The sequence below is a fragment of the Geotrypetes seraphini genome, chromosome 1 (genome assembly GCF_902459505.1).
Source record: "Geotrypetes seraphini chromosome 1, aGeoSer1.1, whole genome shotgun sequence".
Lineage (NCBI taxonomy): Eukaryota > Metazoa > Chordata > Amphibia > Gymnophiona > Dermophiidae > Geotrypetes > Geotrypetes seraphini.
Window position 1 is genome coordinate 528935565 of NC_047084.1, and position 20480 is coordinate 528956044.

Genomic DNA, 20480 nt, shown 5'->3' on the forward strand with positions numbered 1-20480 from the left:
AGCCTAGGTCTCAGCATAAGAAAGCAAACATAAGAACATAAGCAGTGCCTCTGCTGGGTCAGACCAGGGGTCCATTGTGCCCAGCGGTCCAGAACCTGTGTAACAATCCTTTATCTATACCCTTCTATCCCCTTTTTTTTCAGAAAATTGTCCAATCCCTTCTTGAACACCAGTACCGTACTCTGTCCTATCACGCCCTCTGGAAGTGTATTCCAGGTGTCCACCACCCGTTGGGTGAAGAAGAACTTCCTAGCATTGGTTTAGAATCTGTCCCCTTTCAACTTTTCCAAATGCCCTCTCGTTTTTGTAGTATTCGAGAGTTTGAAGAATCTATCCCTCTCCACTTTCTTTATGCCCTTCATGATCTTAAAGGTCTCAATCATATCCCCTCTAAGTCTCCGCTTCTCCAGGGAAAAGAGTCCCAGTTTCTCCAATCTTTCAGTGTATGAAAGGTTTTCCATACCTTTTATCAAACGTGTCGCTCTCTTCTGAACCCTCTCGAGTATCACCATATCCTTTTTAAGGTATGGCGACCAATATTGGACGAAGTACTCCAGATGCGGACCTACCATCGCCCGATACAACGGCAGGATAACTTGTTTCATTCTGGTTGTAATACCTTTCTTGATTATACCTAGCATTCTATTCGCCTTCTTAGCGGCCGCTGCGCACTGTGCCAACGGCTCCATTTTCTCATCCGCCATTACCCCCAAGTCCCTTTCTTGGGTACTCTCACCCAATAACAGCCCTCCCATCATATAGCTGTACTTCTGTGTCCTACATGCAAGACTTTACATTTTTCTACATTGAACTTCATCTGCCATCTCATCGCCCACTCCCCTAGTTTGTTCAGGTCCCTTTGTAAATCTTCACAGTCCTCTTTAGTCCTAACCCCACTAAATAGTTTGGTGTCATCTGCAAATTGTATTATTTCACACTTCGTCCCTGTTTCTAGATCATTTATAAATACATTGAATAGCAGCAGTCTGAGCACTGACCCATGCGGAATACCACTCATGACCCTCCTCCAGTCCGAGTAGTGGCCCTTCACTCCTACCCTCTGCTTCCTAACCGCCAACCAGTTCCTGATCCATCTATGTATGTCTCCTTCCACCCCATGGTTCTTTAGTTTCCAAAGTAGGCATTCATGGGGTATGGGGTACCTTATCAAAGACTTTCTGGAAAACTAAGTATACAATGTCTATGGGGTCCCCTTTGTCCATCGACTTGTTAATTCCTTCGAAGAAGTGCAATAAGTTTATTAGGCACGATCTTCCCTTGCAGAAGCCATGTTGGCTTGTTATCAGAAGTTTATTTATTTCTAGATGCTCATCGATGCTGTCCTTTATCAGTGCTTCCGCCATTTTCCCAGGAATTGAGGTCAGACTTACCAGTCTGTAGTTCCCCGGGTCACCTCTTGATCCCTTTTTAAAGATGGGCGTAACATTGGCTTTCTTCCATTCCTCCGGGATCACGCGTGTTTTCAGGGATATATTGCAAACTTGCTGTAGTACATAAGAACATGAGCAGTGCCTCCGCCGGGTCAGACCATAGGTCCATCCTGCCCAGCAGTCCGCTCCCGCGGCGGCCCAAACAGGTCACGACCTGTCTGAATCACCAGAAGGGGCTCCCTTGCCACCTTGGTTTCTCATTGAAGTCCTATCTTCCCATCGAAGTCCTAACCCTCCGGTCTTGCACATGCACGACCTGGTTGGGTTTCTATACTTATTACCTGGTTAGCTTTCTATACTTGTGTTACATCCCAGCTCCTCCCTCAGTATCCCACAATCCCTTTATCCCTCAGGAATCCGTCCAATCCCTGTTTGAATCCCTGTACCGTACTCTGCCTAATCACTTCCTCCGGTAGCGCATTCCAAGTGTCCACGACCCTTTGGGTGAAAAAAAACTTCCTTGCATTTGTTTTGAACCTATCTCCCTTCAGTTTCTCCGAATGCCCCCTCGTACTTGTTGTCCCCTTCAGTCTGAAGAATCTGTCCCTATCCACCCTCTCTATGCCCCTCATGATCTTGAAGGTCTCTATCATATCTCCCCTGAGCCTCCTTTTTTCCAGAGAGAAGAGCCCCAGCCTATCCAACCTCTCGGCGTATGGGCAGTGTTTCACTATTTCCTCCTTTAGTTCTTTCAGAACCCTAGGGTGGATTCTGTTCGGGCCCGGCGATTTATCAGTTTTTAATTTTTCTATCTGCCTGTGTACGTCTTCGAGACTTACTTCCATGGATGTTAATTTTTCTGCTTAGTCTCCTTTGAAGATTTGCTAAGGTTCCGGTATGTCGGATGGGTCCTCTTTTGTAAATACAGATGAAAAGAACATGTTTAGTCTTTCCGCCACTTCTTTCTCCTCTACCACTCCCTTCCTGTCTCCATCATCCAGTGGTCCGACCTCCTCCCTAGCCGGCTGCTTCCCCTTAACTTATCTGAAGAACGGTTTGAAATTTCGTGCTTCCCTGGCTAGTCTCTCTTCATATTCTCTTTTGGCTTTTCTAACCACAAGGTGACATTCTTTTTGATACTTCCTGTGCTCTTTACAGTTCTCCTCGGTTTTGCCCTTTTTCCATTTCCTGAATGACTTCTTCTTATCACTTATCGCTTTCTTCACATCTTTAGTTATCCACGCCAGGTCTTTTGTTCGACCCTTTTTGCACCCTTTTCTGAATCTGGGGATATACAGATTCTGCGCCTCGCTCACCATGTCCTTGAATAAAGACCAGCTTTGCTCTACAGTCTGCCATTTCTTTGAGCTGTTCCTAAGTTTCTTCCTTACCATTGCCCTCATCGCTTCATAGTTACCTTTCTTGTAGTTAAAAGTTGTCGCTGTGGTTCGCTTTCCCTTCGGTGTTCCTACTTCAACTTTGAACGTGATCATATTATGGTCGCTATTTCCCAATGGTCCCACTACTTCCACTTCCTTTGCCAGTCCTCTTAGCCAATTTAAGATTAGATCCAGAGTGGCATCCCCTCTCGTTGGTTCTCTGACAAGCTGTTCCATGAAGCAATCCTATATAGCCTCCAGGAATCCGGTCTCCCTAGCGCATTTAGAGTTTCCAAGACTCCAGTCTATCCCGGGATAGTTGAAGTCTCCCATAATAATCATGTTACCACTTTTGCATTCCCACTTCATCTCAGCTTCCATTTCTTCATCAATTGTTTCGGTTTGCCCAGGTGGACGATAGTACAGGCCCATCTTTATCTCGGGCCTTTTCCTTCCCGGTATTTTAACCCATAGCAATTCCAATTTGTTGGTTGTCTCTGCTGTGTCCACTCTGGTTGAGTGTATAGGGCTATTCCTCCTCCTTTCTGACCTGACCTGTCCTGGCGATAGAGTTTGTACCCTGGCAGTGCTGTATCCCATTTGTTTTCTTCATTCCACCATGTTTCAGAGACTCCAATGATGTCTAGTTTCTCAGTTTTGGCCATGATTTCTAATTCCCCCATTTTGTTCCTTAGGCTCCTTGCATTAGTATATATACAATTTAAATCCTGGGATGTTTTTGTCTTCATTTCCTTTCTTTGTGCTTCGTTCTTTATTTTCATCTCTTGTGCTACAATCCTCTTATCCTCCTTTTCTGGGTTGGTCAACTCCTGTGTTTTGCTCGTTGTTTTTTCCCAGCAATTTTCCTTCTTAGTATCTTCGCAGGATACCTTCTTCCGAATCGTCGACACTTGGTCGACTGTCGGCTTTCCCCTTCTTCTTAGTTTAAAGCCTGTTCTATTCCCTTCTTGACATTGTTTGCTAGAAGTTTAGTTCCTGCTGCGCTCAGGTGCAGTCCGTCTCTCCTGAAGAGCTTGCTCTTGCCCCAAAACATTGTCCAGTTCTTCACGAAGTGGAACCCCTCTTCCTCACACCATCTCCTCATCCATGCATTTATTGATTGTAGTTCCGTCTGCCCCTTCACATCTGCCCTTGGTAGGATCTCTGAAAATGCTATCTTCTGAGTCCTCATCTTCAACTTCCTTCCCAGAATCTTGAACTGTTCGATCAGTGCACTTTTTCTATAGTCTATCCTGCTGACATCATTTGTCCCGATATGGATCATTACTGCAGTCTCTTCCGTCTCTGCTCCTTCCAGGATCTTTCCAATTTTGTCGACGATATCCTTTGTTCTCGCTCCTGGGAGACAGGTCACTAATCGATCCTCTCTCCCACCTGCTATGTGGCTGTCTACTTGCCTTGGGACTGAGTCTCCCACTAGGATCGCAGACTTTCCCTTCTTCAGTTTTCGCTCCTGCTAGAGCTGGTGTTTGACATAACTGGGGGCTCTCTCTGACCAGGGGGCAGTTGCCCTAGTTGCACTCCCCTAACACTATTCCTGTCATGTGTTACTGCGATATTCTGTTAGCATGATATTTCTGTGTACCATTCTGTCATAATTTGGCTTATTCAGTTTTCTTCATAGTAGAGGGGATATATGTGAAGGGGAGGAGAGACAGGAGTTTTGTTGATCCTTGCTCTGTATTATTTGTATTTATAAAATGACAATTATACAGAATATTGTTTCTTTTTATACTTTAATAAAATACGTTCAATATAAAATCATAACTATTTGAGGCTTATACGGATAGGATCAGATGGTTTGCGAGACCGAGCTCGTGGGGACGGGGCGGAGATGGTTTTTTAAAATTTCAGTCTTAGTAGTTTGCCAGTCCACAAAATAATTATTTTATTTCCACCGGTCCAGAGGTGTAAAAAGTTTGAAGAACACTGGCCTAGAGCTTACATGCTATAATAATTGGACTACTATAAATTGCTCTAAGCTGATTGAAATTAATAGAAAATATGGATATGAATGCTTTTGATGTGAATGAATGCATTTCATTACCCCCATGTTATGAAAATTAAGTTGCCTTTAAATATAGATAGAAGTTTAAAATTCTTTGGCCTTCAGGTATTAAACCATGAAAACATTTGCTGGTTAGTATCTGTTTTAGCAGATTTAGGTACAGGATACAAATGGTTCATTTGCATCCTATAGCTAAACTTCTCAAGGAATTTTTCAAATGTTTCCATGAAAGGGAGCCTTGCATATTCCTAACAGTAGCAACATGTGAAAAATCTTACCTAAAATATGCCCATTTTGTGCAGGAGTAGTATAACTTAAAGGGTCTTGCTGGCTCCTCTGGACTCTTACAGGAACATCTGATCCCTAGTGGGCCAGCAAACCTCAATAACCTCCCTTTCTGCCCCGATGTGGGGAGCAAATGAATACAAAAATGTTTCTCTCTCTAAGGGAGAGAAAGGGATAATAATAACTTTATTTTTGTATACCGCCATACCTCGAAGAGTTCTAGGCGGTTCACATTAGTTAGACAGAGATTACAAGTGGTTACATATCAAATTGATCATAGAGTTGCAAACAGCAAGGCGAGAGTAGTTACATATCGAATTGATCATAGAGTTGCGAACAGCAAGGAGAGAAGTAGGGGGGAGAGAAGGGAGATGGGGGAGGGGAGTAGATCAGAACGGGGGTAGGATTGAAAAGGGGCATTAAGGGTCTTGGTCTCGGAATAGGTGAGTTTTGAGTAATTTTCTAAAGTCGAGGTAGTTGTAGGCCTTGAGGACCATTTGGGCTAGCCAAGGGTTTAGTTTGGCAGCTTGGAAGGCATAGATGGCATGGATGGATAGACTGGATAGGCCCCATGTTCTCTATCAGCCATCATTTTCTGTTTCTATGTTTCATAACCTCGGTTTTCTAATCTGTCCCTATGTCAGCAGTTAAAAATGGTGCCACATGACCTCTAGAGGTTAGGCAGTGACAATTTAAATAAAGCAGTCACTGGAACAGGAGTGAGTGGGGATTGCTTCTGTCTCCATTGCCCTGTGGATCCCTTGGGTGAGTTGGGATCTCAAGTCTGACTCTCAGATTTATTTATTTTTTTTAGAGGATGGGACTTCATTAGGAAGCGGGTTTCTTTTGGAAACTTAGCACCAGATCAGGGCTGGAGGGGGTTGTGGCATAATGGACTACCGGATCCTTGAAGTTCCCTTGAGGGACTTTCATTCAATTATGGATCCCATCAGGGCTGAAAAAATTTTTAGCCAAATCCTAGGAACCTGAGGCCCCTGGAGGTTGAAGGGGGGCCTCCATTTCAGGCAAGTGGATCCTTTAAATTGTATCAGCAGCTGCCACATGAAAGGGCTTTCTGAAGCACTATAGAAAACAAGCTTTTAGGAGCGAGAGCGAGAGAGAGAGTGTGTTTTGCAAAAATTGGTCTGCAAAGCCTTTTTTCATAAGCTCATTTCACTGAAACCCCACATTAATGAGCTCCTTTGCATGAATTCCCATTGCAACATCTCATAATGAGAAATTTATGTGAACCTCTTGAGAAAACATTATTGCAAAGTGCACATTTGTGAAGTGACTCAGAAAAGTGCACTTCACATGACAAGCAAAGCAAAATGCCTGAAATGTGGCGTCTCTTGCATGTTTCTGACATTTTTCGCTATATGTGGACAATTCTTTAAAAGGTGCCTGCAGTTAGGTGCCTTGATAATGTGTGATAGGAGTATACTCTATAATGACACCAAGCATCCAGGTGTCATTATAGAATACTAGCATAACTCAGTGTAAGGACATCTCATATTTTGGTTTCCATTGTTATATCACCCATAGATCTGGTGTAACTGCAAGTACAGTAAAACCTTGGTTTGCGAGCATAGTTCGTTCCAGAAGCATGCTTGTAATCCAAAGCACTCGTATATCAAAGCGAATTTCCCCATAAGAAATAATGGAAACTCAGACGATTGGTTCCACAACCCATAAACTTTAATATAAAATACTATACGTACTTGTATTGCAAGACCTCGCTCATGTAGAACAGTCACTACACTCCTGCAGCGGCAGAGAGAGAAGAACCATCGGTTCAGTTGTAATAATGTGACGCGTGTATACTGTATGTACTCGTATTGCAAGACTTCGCTCGTTTAGAACAGTCACTACACTCCCGCAGCGTCAGAGAGAGAAGAACCATCGGCTCAGTTGTAATGATGCGATGTGTGTATTCTGTATGTACTTGTATTGCAAGACATTGCTTGTATATCAAGTTAAAATTTAAAACACTTGTAAACCAAGTTACTTGCAATCCAAGGTTTTACTGTACCTAACAGTGGCAAGGGTGTGCATAATAAACTGCCTAGAAGTCTCACGATTATGGGCGGTATAGAAGAATAAAGTTATTATTATTATTATTATTAATAATGTACAGTATTATGTAAGTTGCACACATATCTACCCACTATTTTAAGTTCTTGTAAACCGTGTCGAGCTCCATACTCATGGAGATGATGCGGTATATAAACTTAAGGTTTAGATTAGATTAGATTAGATATTAGAGACAAGCACATGTACCACAGAGAATGACACAGGGTCAAATTTGCCCCATCCCATGGGATCTGAATATCTCCATAAGCTCTGTCCCTGTGCCTGTCTCATTCCTGCCAGCTCTGCCTTAACCGCACAAGCCTTGAACACTTATGATTTTAAAGTGTTGGAGGCTTGTGCAGACGAGGACAGAGTTTGCAGGAATGGGGCAGGGACAGGGACAGGGACAGAGCTCACGGGGACGAGACAGGGATAGAGAGATCCTGTGAGGACGGGGACAAATTTGTCCCTGTGTCATTCTCTATATCCATGTTCCGTCCAAATGAATACTCCCTTGCAGTTATGCACTATAACACTTACATACCTCTTTATTTTACAGTGTTTAGGGTACTTATGTGTATAACTGTTTCTTTTCCCTTCATTAACCTGCATAAGGGGTACAAACTGTAGGTATTTAGTTATAGAATTGCCCATCAAGTGCTGAGAGAGTCTTCACCCCTGGATTCTAAACATGGCGTCAAAATTTGGGTGCACAGCCAAGATGTGTGAGCAAACTAATTGGCAAATGAGCTCTTAACCATCAGTAATTGGATGCCAACAGCCAATTACTGATGTCAATTGGCATTCATTAAAATCTGTGTGTGCATTTGCCTTAACAAAATTCTTTAAGGCATGGTGCCTGACTCTACTAGCACATAACTCAAAAGGGTGCATGGCCATGGATGTACACTATTTAATTGAATAACAAGCCAATTAGTGCCAATAACTGGATGCTAATTAATTATCAGTGCTAATTGGCATTAATTGAATAACAAGCCAATTAGTGCCAATAACTGGATGCTAATTAATTATCAGTGCTAATTGGCATTAATTGAATAACAAGCCAATTAGTGCCAATAATTGGATGCTAATTAATTATCGGTGCTAATTGGCATTAATTGAATAACAAGCCAATTAGTGCCAATAATTGGATACTAATTAATTATCAGTGCTAATTGGCATTGATTGAATAACAAGCCAATTAGTGCCAATAATTGGATGCTAATTAATTATCAGTGCTAATTGGCATTGATTGAAATGTATGCACACATTTTTATGTACCAGCATCCTCACATAATTTTTATATGCAGTTCAAAAAAGGACTAAATCCTATGAAGTACCTTTATATTATAGAAAAACTGCTTGTTTTTTGCAGGCCAAACGAACAGAGAGATGCACAGATAGTAAACAATAATGATAATATTAATAATAGTAATAGTGAAAGGGTGTCCTCAGTGTGTAGTCTTAAGCGACGGACCATCCACTTCATAGGATTTAGTGTTTATCTAGTTTCTACTTTGAGTTTATCTACTTTGGATTTATCTAGTTCCTACTTTGGGTTTATCTAGTTCCTACTTTGGGTTTAATTTGGGAGTGACAGTTCCAAAAAGGAGGCATGGACACGGGAGGATCATGGGCGGATCCGAGGTGCTCCTGCAATTTATGGACACTGTCATAGAATAAAGGGGATCTGTGCCCGATTTAGGATTTGTGGTGTAAATCCTCGCGCCTAAATTTAGCTGCAGATCCTGGCACTAAGATCCAGATTCTACAAACGATGCCTGAAGTTAGGCACCTAGATCAGCATGCCTAGCTAATCTAGACACCTGACTTAATTATCCAATTAGACTTAATCTGTGCCATTAATTGAAAGGCACCATTAAAAAAACAATTTAAAAAAAATGAATTCACTGGTAGGTGCCTAACTCATTTGTTCCCTATTATTTCAAGGTACACATCTACTCCAAGGTGGCTACAAGAAAGTAGGAGTGATTAAGGTCAGATTTTGAGCATGGTTTGACTTAGGCACACTCATTTAGGTGAAGAAAACTCTGGCATAAATGGAAGGCATCTAAGGTTTTGATGCCTCCTGGCACCTAAGACCGCTTAGGCATTGCTAGGCACAGGTCTACATTCTAAAAGGCACCTAGGCGACCGCCCTTTCTTGCTCTTTCAAAACAGGCACTAGATCTTCTATACGTTTGCTGCGCTCCACTTTGTTTTATTAGCATAAAAACTTGTGACCCCTGATGAAGATGTTTTAATCAAACCGTGTTGGGTCCCCTCTTTTCAAAGCAAAGGTGGATTATACCTGTTGATTATTATCACGCAACATTTTATTGACTGAATAAAGTGCCTGCATCGAGTACATCCGTTCTGCAGTTCCTTTTTTTGCTTTCCGTTGTTCAATATTCATTGCAGACTTGTTGGATTCTCCTTTTTGTTGTTGACCTACTGTTTGTCAATCAGTTAAGTGCCATTTATAGAATCATACCTAGTGACACCTAAATTGTCTTATGTGTAACAATATTAGGTTCTGGTATAAACCAGGATTTTCTTGGCTTAATGTACCAGTGCCTAAGACAGACGCCTACTGGTGCCTAACTCAATCCATGCCCAAACTCTGACCTTAAACTATTCTTACTTTCTGTGTAAGCACCAGCAGATGCCTCAGTGTAGACACCTACGTTAAAGCTGTTTTTAATCATTTTTTAATGGTGCTTTCAATTATCAGTCAATTAAATAAATTAATTAAGCCAATTAAATAAAATAAAATTAGGCACCTAGATCAGTAGACACCCCGATGTAGGTGCCTAATGGTAGGTGTATCTTATAGAATCAGGGCCTAAAGTTTCACACTCTAATTCTGCACTAATTAATGATTGACAATGCCTACGTACTAACTGATTAGCATAGCTGCATCTACTCTCTGTCCCCAACCAAGCCCGCAGTGCTAAGAAACAAATTGCATTTTTTAGTACATGGGGAGCACATGTAACCTGCAAAACTTATCACAGAACATCTGAGAGTGCTCCACGGTAGGCCATTTTTAAAATGCGGTAAGTTTGGGATTCCGGAACTTGGGTGAAGCAAGATGGCAGTGTGATTACTGATCTCCTCCCTTGGAAGTCCATTCAGTTTCATTTATCAATGTGGAAATATAGCTTTTCCTCTCTGAAGGAAGATATTTTTTTTTGATAATGGCTTCGGGAAAACAAACAAGATTGGAGGAAGCTTTTACTGCTAAAGGATCAAGTAAACGTTTGAAGAATGACCTCATTCCTCCTTCACAAGTGCCTTTACCCAAAGACTCCAGAGAATTATTAGAACAAATGATGGAGAGCTTGAATAGTGTACAAGTGTTACTTCAAGATAATTCAGCTAAGCTGGCATCACTGCAAGAAGAAATGGGAAACTTAACCAAGCAAGTACAGATTTCAAATGCCAGGTTGGAAAGTTGTGAGCATCGGATAGAGGCTTGTGAGATCAAATTGCTCCAGTCTCAGTCTGACCACAAGGCTTTTTTACACTTGAGGAAGGATCTGGAAGGTTTGAGCAACAGGGAACAAATAAATAATGTATGAATGATTGGGATCCCGGAGAATGCAGAAGGTTCAGATCTTGTAAAGTTTTTAGAGAACTTAATATTGAAAACCCTCTCATTAAAATTTCCACAGCCGTTAGAATTCGAAAGAGCTCACAGAATCTCAGTAAGGAGGAATAACAACTTTAAAGGTCCCAGACCGGTAATTTTTAAGTTGCTACGTTTTTCACAGGTAATGGAAATACTGAAGATGGCAAAAGAAAAATGAAATATTACAGGATTCAAGGATTCTTTTCCTACCTGATTTTGCCCCTGCAACGGCGAGTGTAAGAAAGCAGTTTTTAATGCTCCGCCCACAACTCCGGCAGATAGAAGCAAAGTATGGGCTCTTTTATCCATCAGTGATGAGAATCACTCACTTAAGACTGTTAATTATGAGGAACCAGGGAAATTACAGGAATACATTGATCAATGTACAGGAGAGATGTCCTAAATGTATGTGACTGAACATTATTTGGTCTTGTTGCCGGTCTGGTGAGGAGTAACTTGCGAGTGAGAGGGTAATAACTTTTATTTTTCTGTGATTTTACAGTTCATATGATTATACAAGTTAAGGATATATATGTTGGAGGCAGTTAATAATAATTTTTAAAAGGCATTGTTGATGTTCTATTACAAACTCTTAGTCCTGGTGCTGATTTTCAACACTTATAATTGGATAGGAATGATCTATTTTGATTGGATAGTAGAGCTGTCAATCCAGGGAAGATGTCATGAGGTCAGAAAATGGGTGTGGATATTCAAATATTCACAATGGAATTAAACGTCACAGCCTGGCTTTTCTACACTAGCTCTTAGAAGTAGCTAACATTGACACTGTATATGCATCTCTGAGCTGCAGGAAGGACTTCAGCAAAGGAAACTGTAACAACCCATTCTTGTAAACTGAACACTAAGAAAAATGAGAATCTTATTAATGATTCCATGGTTCAAAGTTTTGCTTTGAATCAAAATCTGCTAGTAGTGAATTTCCTACTCTTTCAAGCGCAGGCCATAATTACTAAAATCCCTACAGTCTCATCACACCAGTGAAAGGAGTCGTCTCCCTGCAAAAGCATTCTTTTGCATCTCTGCTCTAACTATGCATTTGGATATTCTGGCAGCAGTTTAAAGTAGCCTGAGCACCTGACACTTTGGTCACACTGTTGGCATTTGGAGTGATGAACTGTAATAAAAACAGTACATGTGACATAGTAAAGACCATAGAACACGATTGGTGTTAGTAATCCAAGAGTGGTAAAGGAGAAAGTGTCCATCACATGACTGGTTAGGACGGCGGTCCTAAGAAGAGGTTTGAAGATAGGATAAAGTATTTCATATTGAAATACAGTCTGGACTGGAGTTATGAGATTGTATAGTAATGGTTTTATATTCTTTAATGTGAGAATGTTTTAGGAAGTGAGTTATGTTATAATTTATTTTCCTTTTTAGGAGAAGAGTTAAGAGCTGAAAGAACGAAAACTGAATGTAGTTTAAATGAAGAAAGGGAGTGTTTGAATTAAAGTTTGGATTTTGGATTGACTGAGAAAGGTGTGAGTGAGTAGAAAGAATTGGTGTGTGGAGATGAGGTACCAGGTCTTATCGGGGTATAAAGGGTAATTGGGTAATAGCAGATTTAAATAATAATAATAATAATTGCTAGGATTTTATCTTATATAAATGAAAAAAAAGTACTATTCTTCGTATTGTTTATGTTTAATTCATGAATTTAAGTCAATCTTGGATGATTTTTCTTTCAAATAGGGTATTTAAAAGGAGTAAATAAGTGAATGGGAGGAGGATAGGTTTGGTTTTTATATGAAGGGGGATAATTTATGAAATATATGTGAAGTGGTGGTTATTCTATACTTCTAATGGCTATATTTTCCTTCGCTTATGATTATAAGTGATACAGACATATGTTTAAGGCTTTAAAAAAGTTTCTTGGAATTTAGCTGGGAGGCTGCATTTAATACAATGTCATCTTTGTTAAGATAGGATTTTATTCCATGAAATTTTTATTTATTTATTTATTATTTATTTAATGAAGTATATAGTACTGCTCAAAATGTTCAGTTATAGTTTAGTTACTGTTATTTGTTGGATTCAGGTTTGGGTATATATGGGTGCCTAAGGGAGGTTGGTAATTGCTAGTCATTATGCACGCTCCCAAGTTTATGAGATATTTTAAGGGAGGGGTGGGGGAGGTGGGTTAGTTTGGGATTTTGGATGTGAGGGGAAATTCTATCTATTTATATGTGTAAAGGAAAAGCAATGAAATATTGGGATGAATGGTATAATCACTTGCGATGGATTTAAAAACATTCTCGTTGAATGTCAATGGCCTTAATCATCCAATTAAGAGGAAAAAAAATACTTAACTTTCTAAAACAACAGGATGCGGATATATGTTTCATACAAGAGACACACCTGTCTGATTTTGAGTCAGGCCATTCAGAGTGGGTTACCTGAATGGAAAAATTTCAAAAATTATTATAGCCTGCAGATCCATTGCTACCAGACAGATTTAGTAGGACATCAGGCTGCCCAGTGGTATAAATTAATTTCTGAATTTTTGAATAAAAACCCTAAAAATAGTCTCAGAAATATTTGGAGCATTGAGATTAAACAGTATATTTCTGTATCTCGTTGGCCATGAATTTGGACTTGGAGGTTGAAATGTACAGCGTCAGCATCTATGAGGCAAACATGGTTATTTTTATTACATAGGATTTTTTTTACCCCATTTCGTTTGCAAAAATTAGATACTTCCAAATCTAATAGATGCTGGCACTTTCATGCTGATATAGGGACTTTAGATCATCTGTTATTTTTTTGTCCACTGATATTTAGTTTCTGGAAGTCAATTTGGGGACAAATAAATATTGTTTTAGAATCGGATATTCCCTTAACATATGAAGCCATAATTTGTGGTATTATGTTACACGTTAAACCTCCCCTTGATAGATATAAAAGCCATCTTTTCCTGGTTATGACTGGAATAGCTGTTCAATTGATCACGAAAAATTGGAAAAGCCATGATGGATTAAACTACACATTTTGGTGGATAAATGTATGTAATACATACAAATATGAGAGAATGAATGCAGAATGTTTGGGGTCAAGTGTTTCATTTAACAAAGTATGGAGTCCATTGGCTTTATTTGCTGCTTCATGTATTCATGCTGGTTTATGTATTCTTCTTTAAGTTTTTCCGTACACATCCGGGAGGGAGAGGTAATTGAGAAATTGATATTAATTCTTCATATCAATGTAATAAATAAAGTTGTCTTGTATTATTAATAATTGATAGATGGGTGGGTGGGTAAAGTTATGGTTCTATATACTAATTGTATAAAATGGTGTAATCTCTGTAATATTTTTCTGTATTCAATCAAATGTACTACACTGTTGTAGTTTTTAAAATAATAAAATTTTTACAAAAAAAAAAAAAAAGCAGTATGCACCTGCTTTTTTTTCCACAGCATAGTAAAAGGACTCCTAAGTTTTGAAATCTTTGGCAAAAGAAATCAATCTATATCAGTGATTGAACCTGTCAATAGTTCACAATTGCATCCTAACTAGTCCAAGCATGTTTATCTTTGCATTACAGTTTTAGCTGTTTCGGTGTTGTGCGATACTTGAAAGAACTGCTTGAAATTGGTTTGTTTTTCATTAGCGTATAATTGTGACAGTACCTTTAGAAGACCAATCTATATTTTCTAATGAAAGCTTTCAAAAATGTTCAAGTTTTTTCCTCTGATAATGCTGATATTTGTAGGTAAACAGGATTCTTTTTGTACTCCCTATCAGCGAGAATGCCTTCAGAAATGTATTTTAAAGTTGCACAACTTCCAAATGCTAAAAGCTTTATTTTGGTCTTCCTTTATAAAGAGTTTTTGATCTGTTTTACCAAGCAAGGCATAAAAGAAAGCAAGGTGTCCTGAGGAGCTCAGAATTTATTATTAGAAAAATACAATTAGTTAAAGACTGCAGCATCCGTCTCACTCTGTGTTCTAATTAGCCTGCACAAAATTACCACAAGGAAAGATCAAATGTTAATTTGAGCTTCCCTGGATAGAAGAATTCGTAAACATTTTATTATTATTTTTTAATATACTCTTATCTTTAAAATAATATGGTATAAAGTCTGATTAAGAGTCATTATCACAAAAGTGTTCACTTATAATTGGAAGTCTAAGATTATTTTGTACATTAATTCATCTGTAGATCATCCATACAACCACCATGACATTTTGTAATTTGTACAGATCATTTCCCGTACTTTTTCAAGTCAAGTTCAATGGAATGTACAACTGCAAAATTAAACACATAGAGGGGCATAATAAAAAAAAATGTCTAAGTCCCCTTTTGGCCTAAATGCTGAAAGTAGCAGCAGGGAAAATGTCCATTCTCAAAAGAAATGTCCAAAATGAGGGTTTTTTAAAGAATGGCCTACCTCTACGTTCAGCAGTTTAATCGCCCAGACCACCACTCCATCTAACCTTAGAACACATTATCAACCAAAAAATAGTCGAAGTCCCAAATGCCCAAAACAAGACCTTTTAGGTGAAGGAGGGGTCAGTCCTTTGCCTAAAAGCTGAATTCTGTAACCAAAAACAACATCGGTTACAGAATCCCCCCCTGGCAATGATCACGGCAGGAGATATGCCTCATCTCCCCTGCGGCGATCACGATCCCCCCTTGAACTGCCACGAATCACGGCAGGAGAGATGCCTAATCTGTCTATCTGCCCGGTAGGCTCACCATCCTCTGAATGGGGGGCCTATGGCCTGATTGGGTCAGGCGCCTAAGGCCCCGCCCATAGGAGGGGCCTTAGGCACCTGGGCCAACTGGAATTGTCCCAGTTGCCTCCTGTGGGTGGAGCCCCATAGGGTAATTCTAGAACTGGGTGCCAAAGTTAAATGCCTTTATGCAGAGCACTAACACAGGTTCTGAAGTAGTATCTTTTATTATAGAATGCTAGAATAAGTTGGCATCTATGCACCTCCAGTTAGGTACAGTTATTAACGCCATGTTACTAGCAGGCAGAAATATGTATTCCTAAATGCAGCACTTTAATATGTAACTTATAGTATTCTGTAAGTTATTCACAGATGTTGTAGCCCTGCCTATGCTCTGCCTATTTATATGCAGTTAGCTTAGCAGGCTTTAAAAAAGGCTTGGATAATGTCCTAACAGAAAAGTTCCTAAGCCATTATTAAGATGGACTTGGGGAAATCTACTGCTTATTTCTAGGATACGTAGTACAAAATCTATTTAACTATTTTGGAAGCTTGCCAGGTACTTGTAATCTAGGTTGGCTGCTATGGAAGCTCTTATGTTCTATGTCTGTGTTCTGCAAACTTTGTCGAGCCGCAGCACAGTAAATGTAGTAGCTGTGACTCAAGGCATCCGAGGGTGCACCGATGTTGACATGATGATGTCCCACACATGCGCAATGCCATCACATTGATGCATGCATGAAGGCCCTCCATATGGGCTCTTAACCGCCAGTGGAGGGTGCCGGCAGGAGAGGCGCTGGCACCAGCTGATTGCCTACAGGACATGTCTCTCACTGCAAGAGGCACATCCTGTAGGCAGTCAGCTGGCACCGGCACCTCTCCTCTTCTCCGGCATCTCGCGGCACACCTCAAATCTCAGCAAGTGTACTAGTGTGCTGCGGCACACAGTTTGTGATACACTGTTCTATGTTCTTATGTTCTAAATTATAGAATAGTACTGAGTGCTCAGCTGACACACATGCAAATGTACATTTTATCAAATTTCACGTTTTATTAGGATTTGCTATCCCACCCTTTGAATAGACCTTCACCTATGTGCTAGTATGGTATCATTTCAGAGCATGCACGAATGGTGGTAACATACTTCTAGAGCAGGGGTGTCAAAGTCCCTCCTCGAGGGCCGCAATCCAGATGGGTTTTCAGGATTTCTCCAATGAATATGCATGAGATCTATTTGCATACACTGCTTTCATTGTATGCTAATAGATCTCATGCATATTGTCACGATCCTAGCCCTAAAGCTAGACTCGTGCCTAGCCTTGTTAGGGCTAAAGCTAGCCCTAGGTTACAAAAGGCTCTTCAAATAGATAGGGTGAGTAGCAGTAGAAAAGAAAGTACTGACTGGCCCTTTAATGTAGAAACAAATAACCTTCAGGGAGTAGAAGGTACTCTGGGGAATAGCCTAGAACAGCCTCTAAGGCAGCCTGCTCTCTCTGCTAGTCCCCAGCTGAAGGGAATAATCAAGAAACCCGGAAGAGCTAAGCCTGCAGTACAGATAGCTCCTCCTTCTCTAAGAACGGGGCGTGCTCGGTTGTGCCATTTAGAGGAGGTTCTCAGGAGGAAAAAGTTAGTTTCTCCTGGACCTGCTTCAGGAGAGTACTCACCTGATATTGCTCTCGAGATACAGGACATCGAGATGAGGGGAGCTGACGCTGACTCTGTGACCAGCCAGCAAACAGTTCCAGAGTCCATGGACTGGACACATACTGAGGGACTGCCTGAAGATTCTTCCATGGATCTAAGTTAAGTGGCAGGTCTGCTTAGGTTACAAGGTAGCAGTAATAATTGCTCTGTGTGTTGCTTAAAGCAAGTTACCCTGTGAGTGGAATGAGTGTGACACTGCTATGCTGATTTAAAGCAGAAAAGAAAAAAAAAAACGTTTTTGTTCTGTTCTAAACTTTAAAGACCAGAAGATCCGAAGTTGATTTAGTTTCTTTCTGGCTGTTATAATTGACTGAGGGAAGTGAGTAGATTGGGGAGAATCCACTTTCCATATAAGGAGGGTTAGTGGGGCCATTCGTGGCATTCTGTTTTACAGAAAAGTTTAATAGTGGATTCACTTACTCCCCTCCCCCCACATCAGTTCATGGAAGCGGATTGGGAAGAAGCCAGCTGAACTTCAGGGCTTGGTTCCAGCACTACTAAGAGTACTAGCTATAAGGCTGAAAGACTATTGGAGTTTAAAGCAGCAGCATTTTTTCTGATGTTTATTTGGACTATCTGAGGACAAGGTTTTGGACTATGTTATGCTTTTACTTACCTGCATTAAGGTGATAGCTGAGCCTTACTGGGTGGACTCAGCTATATTTTTGTTTGTGGAATATCTTTATAATTGTGGAGTCAGGACTGCGTGTGAAAATAGACTCCAGCATTCCAGTACATAATAAAGGTACTTGATTTTTTCACCACGAACTGTTTTTGTACTAATTTTGTTTTCTGCATTATGAAGAGTGTTCCAGCAGGACTTCCTACCTTAAGGAAGCACGTTGAGGTTGCATTTAAGTGAGCAGAGACCGGCAACACTGAAGTCACAGGTACCGGCTCCGCTACAATATTCATTGGGGAAATCCTGAAAACCCGACTGGATTGCGGGCCTCGAGGAGGGACTTTGACACCCCTGCTCTAGAGGCAATGTCTCGCAAACCTTTTCTTCCGTAGCACTCTAAACTCAAGACCGCTTCTATAGGGCCTCTGAGCATGCACAGACGTTGCCCAGTAGATGCTCGAGCTTTGGAAATCCCTCCATTGCTGGGGGGGCAGAGAGGAGGAAAGGCGCCTGACCGACTCATCTCTTTCACAGCAGACCTGAAATCTTGCCGTGGCACACTATTGTGTCTTGACACACAGTTTGTGACACACTGTTCTATGGGCTAGAATTTTGGCATCCTTTATCAGTGCCAAGTCAGTGCCTTACCTGGTCCAGCAGGAGGGGAGACTTGAGAGACAGAAGGAGATACCAGATCACAGGTGGGGGTGGGTTGGGGGAAGATGAGAGATACTAAATTGTGGGGAGAGGAGGCACCAATGCAAAAGTTGTCTCAGAGCACCTTAATCCCTTGAATCATTTCTATAAGGGAGCACATAATTTATAATCCCCTCCCTCCCCCTTTTACAAAAGCACGTAAGAGATTTTTAATGCTTGCTGGCATGCTGAATGCTCTGCACTGCTCCAACGGTCATAGAGTTCCTATGAGCATCAGAGCAGCACAGATAATTCAACGTACTGGCTGGTGCGTAAAACCTCTTCTGCACTTTTAGGGTATATTCTTTACATTTCGTATACACCTTCCATCCTCTGCCCATGTGAATAACTCCTTCCATTTACTCACTGTTCCACTTATGCACATTCTTAGAGAACAGTGATCCAACTAGATATCCTAACTACTGAACAAAACATACAGCAGACTTTGGAGAACTAATCAGTAAAAGGGAAAGAGTTTCCCTTTTAGTGTTCTTCAAGCATAGGAAGTACAGAGGACATGGGACTAATCTCATAAGGACCATCTCAAGGGCTCTAATATTTAATAAATGTGAGCTCATGCATTTTACATGTACAATTAACAAAATACAAGGTTACGCAATATTCTCACTAGAATATTTTCAGAATTCAAGGGGTTAGTTATCAAGCTGCACTGCACCAATAATTCACATTATTTTCCCTTTAGCACATGTTAAAAGGCACTAACGTGTTATATTATTGTCCATAATTCACTTTCAGTTATCATAGATCACATAATAATGAGGTACAAATAAATGCAAAATAACATACTACTATGTTAATTTAATAATGCAGCTGCAATGAATACTGCATGCCTGAAATTTAAACTATCCACCCTTTTTTACTTTTTTAGAAAACCTTAGCACTGTAGGGCTATTTCTGGACCTCCATTTTGTGCTGGGCCTGAATAGCAAACACCATTTTCTCTGTTCATAGACAAATGCGCGTAGTCAAATATGCACAGACATTTGCACGTAGGATAACTACGTGCAATTATGACAATTTCCTGAAGGAAAAGTCCCATAGTCTGTTACTGAGAAAGACATGGGGAAAGCCAATGCTTGCCTTGAATTGGTAGCATGGAATATTGCTACACCTTGGGTTTTGTCCAGGTACTAGTGACCTCGATTGGCCACCGTGAGAATGGGCTATTGGGCTTGATAGACCATTGGTCTGACCCAGTAAGGCTAGTCTTATGTTCTTATGTTCTAATTCCATGACCCCAATCGAGATAGATCAGCCCGGGCCGGTACCACAGAAGCAACTTCTCCACTTCAATTTCCCTGCTCCTGAAAGGCTGGAACCAAACACTGCAGTTCCACCAGCCCACTCTGAGATGACAGAAGTAATGGATCAACCGGACGATAGCCTTTTGATGGAGCTGAAGAGCCTGAGAGAGGAGGTTCAGCGCTTAAGGAGCATCCGAGACGACAAAACCTTCATCGATGGAGTCATCCAGGAGCTGTCTCAGATCGCTGAACAGGAACCTGACAAGACCACCCTGGGAACACCCAAAGCGTCCATAACGGCCACCTTGAGACAAACCGCCGGAATGCAGGAAGTGGTTGGAGACGCTGACTCCTGGCAGCTGGTGACTTCCTCCACAAGAAAACGCAGAGGACCTAACTCTGTCTCTTTTTCTCTCTTACAGGACAGCTCTACACCGACACCTCAAATCGCCCTGAGGAACAGATATCAGCTGCTACAAGAAGGTCTGGAGAAAGAGGTACAAGAAGTTGTTCAACAGACGGTTCCAGCTCCGGAACCAACAGTACAGCCCACCCCTAAGAAGCGCAGAGTGGTGGTCATCGGAGATTCACTGCTGAGGGGCACCGAGGGACCAATCTGCAGACCAGACCTACAATCAAGAGAGGTCTGTTGTTTGCCAGGGGCCAGGATCCGGGATGTCACTGCTTGCCTTGACAGATTCATCAAGC